This window comes from Mastomys coucha, unplaced genomic scaffold (genome assembly GCF_008632895.1).
Source record: "Mastomys coucha isolate ucsf_1 unplaced genomic scaffold, UCSF_Mcou_1 pScaffold21, whole genome shotgun sequence".
NCBI lineage: Eukaryota > Metazoa > Chordata > Mammalia > Rodentia > Muridae > Mastomys > Mastomys coucha.
The window spans coordinates 39,049,287-39,052,433 of record NW_022196904.1 but is presented as its reverse complement, the minus strand read 5'-3'; the positions used below and the strand labels follow the sequence as shown (position 1 = coordinate 39,052,433).

Genomic DNA, 3,147 nt, shown 5'->3' with positions numbered 1-3,147 from the left:
ACATGCATAGGAATGCCTTCACCATCTATGTCCTCAACCTGGCTGGTGCTGATTTCTTGCAACTTTGCCCCCAGGTTGTACATTCCCTGAAGTGTGTCCTTCATTTAAATAGCAGCTACTATTATTCTCTCAGCTTTTTATTTACATTTGCTTACTTTGCAGGTTTGTGTATGATTGCAGCCATCAATGTTGAGCGCTGCCTATCTGTTATGTGGCCCATCTGGTATCACTGCCAAAGACCAAGACACACATCAGCCATTGTATGTGTTCTGCTCTGGACTTTCTGTCTGTTGTTGACATTCCTTCTAGGGCTGGGCTGTGGCTATATTTTCAGTATTTCTGAATATTATTTCTGTAGTACTTTTACGTTTATCACTAGTGCATTTATAATAGTGTTAACTGTGATTCCTTCGGTGTCCACCCTGGCCCTGTTGGTAAAGATCATCTGTGGATCACACAGGGTTCGTGTGACCAAGTTGTATATAACCATTGCTCTCACAGTTGTGGTCTTCATATTTTTTGGTCTGCCCTTTGGAATATACTTGTTCCTCTTGGGAAGGTTTGAGGAGTTTCCAAGAAGTTATTCTTACAATGTTCGTGAAGTGATACTATTCCTGTCCTGTGTTAACAGCTGTGCCAATCCCATCATTTACTTCCTTGTTGGCTCCATTACTCACTGCAGGTTTCAATGGCAGAGTCTGAAGCTACTTCTGCAGAGAGCCATGCAGGACACTCCTGAGGAAGAGAGTGGAGAGAGGGTTCCTTCACAAAGGTCTGGAGAACTGGAAACCCTCTAGTGCAGTGGTTGAGTGAGTCCTTGATCAGACATACTTTCTCTGAGAGTAAATTTTGTCTTTATATATGTAGGCAATTTTGACAATTTTTTCTAATTAGTAGAGAAAATGGTCATTTTATAGAAATTGGAAGAGATGGGTCTCTTACACAGAAACTGGCTGAAGCATCCTAAAGCTTCCTTATGCAGGCTTCACTGCATCCCCTTGTTATATAACCCTTGTAATCACTTGGGACCAGAACAGCTCCTACTATGAACAAATGCCTCCCTCAGAACAAGGATCAAAGGAGAGCAAGTAAGGTCAGAATATTTTTGTCATTGAAAATGACTGAATGAATATTATATTTTAAAGAAATGTATCTATCTTTTACACGTTGCTTTTTATTAGGTATTTTCTTTATTTATATTTCAAATGATATTACCTTTCCCGGTTTCCCATCTGGGGAAAAAAAGACATGTTTGTTCGCCCCTTCCCATGATCACCAACCCATCCTCTCCTAATTCATGACCTTGGCATACCCCTACACTGGAGCATAGACCCTCCATAGGACCAAGTGCCTCTCTTCCCATTGATGATCTACTAGGCCATCCTCTGCTATGCATATGCTTCTGGAGCCATGAGTCCCACCATGTATACTCTTTGATTGGTGGTTTAGTCCCTGGAGGATCTGAGAGTACTACTTAGTTCATATTGATGTTTGTCCTAAGGGGCTGCAAACCGTTTAGCTCCTAGGGTCTATTCTCTAGCTGCTTCATTGGAGACCCTGTGCTCAGTCCAATGGATGTCTGTGAACCTCTACTTCTGTATTAGTCGAGGACTGTCAAAGCCTCTCAGGAGAAAGCTATACCAGGCTCCTGTCAGCCAGCAATTACTGGGATTCACAATAGTGTTTGGGATTGGTGATTGAATATGGGAAGAATTGCCAGATAAAGCAGTCTCTCAGTTGTCCTTCTTTCTGTCTCTACTCCATAGTGTGTCTCTGCAACTCCTTCCATGGGTATTTTGTTCCCCCTTCTAAGAAGGATCGAAGTATCCACACTTTGGTCATCTTTCTTATTGAGTTTCTTCTGTTTTGTGAATTGTATCTTGGGAATTCCAAATTCCTAGGCTAATATCCACTTATCAGTGAGTGTATACCATGTGTGTCTTTTGTGATTGGGTAACCTCACTCAGGATGATATTCTCCAGATCCATCCATTTCCCTAAGAATTTCATAAATTCATTATTTTTAATAGCTGAGTAGTACTCCATTGTGTAAATGTACCACATTTTCAGTATTCATTCCTCTGTTGAGGGACATCTGGGTTCTTTCCAGCTTCTCTGGCTATTATCAATAAGGCTGCTAGGTGTAATTATCAATGAGAAGGAATCTATGGGTTCTTTTGATTTGCATTTCCCTGATGACTAATGATATTGAACATTTATTTAGTTACTTCTCAGACATTTGGCATTCCTAAATTGAGAATTCTTTGTTTACCTTTCTACCTGATTTTTAATAGGGTTATTTGGTTCTCTGAAATAAAACTTTTTGAGTTTTTTGTATATATTGGATATTAGGAGTCTATCAGATATAGAATTGGTAAAGATCTTTTCGCAACCTGTTGATTGTAATTTTGTCCTATTGACAGTGTTCTTTGCCTTATAGAAGTTTTATAATATGAGGTCACATTTGTCAATGCATGACTTTAGAGCATAAGCTATTGGTGTTTGCTTCAGAAATTTTTCCCCTCTGCCCATGTCATCTAGGCTCTTGCCCACTTACTTTTCCATTAGTATCTGTTTTTTTGTGGAGGTCCTTGATCCTCTTGGACTTGAGCTTTGTACAAGGAGATATGAATGGATGGATTTGCATTCTTCTATATCCTAACTGCCAGTTGAGCCAACACGATTTGTTGAAAGTGCTGTCCTTTTTTACACTGGATGGTTTTAGCTCCTTTGTCAAAGATGAAGTGATCGTAGGTATGTGGGTTCATTTCTGGGTCTTCAATTCTATTCCATTGATCCACCTGCCTGTCACTGTACCAATACCATGCAGTTTTTATCACAATTGCCCTGTGGTATAGCTTAAGGTCAAGGATGGTGATTCCACCAGAAGTTCTTTTATTGTTGAGAATAGTTTTCACTATACAAGGTTTTTTTTTATACCAGAAGAATTTGCAAATTACTCTTTCCAAGTCTGTGAAGAATTGAGTTGGAATTTTGTTGGGAATTGCATTGAATCTATAGATTGGTTTTAGCAAGATGACCATTTTTCTATATTAATCCTGCCAATACACGAGCATGGGAGATCTTTCCAACTTTTGAGATGTTCTTCAATTTCTTTCTTCAGAGACTTGAAATTCTGGTCATACAG

At 39.4% G+C, this 3,147-nt stretch overlaps 1 pseudogene; it reads left to right on the top strand.

Annotated features, from left to right (window-relative positions):
- The window catches only part of LOC116101228, a 13,245-nt pseudogene extending 12,448 nt beyond the window's left edge, over nucleotides 1-797 (top strand).
- The last annotated feature ends 2,350 nt before the right edge of the window (nucleotides 798-3,147 follow it).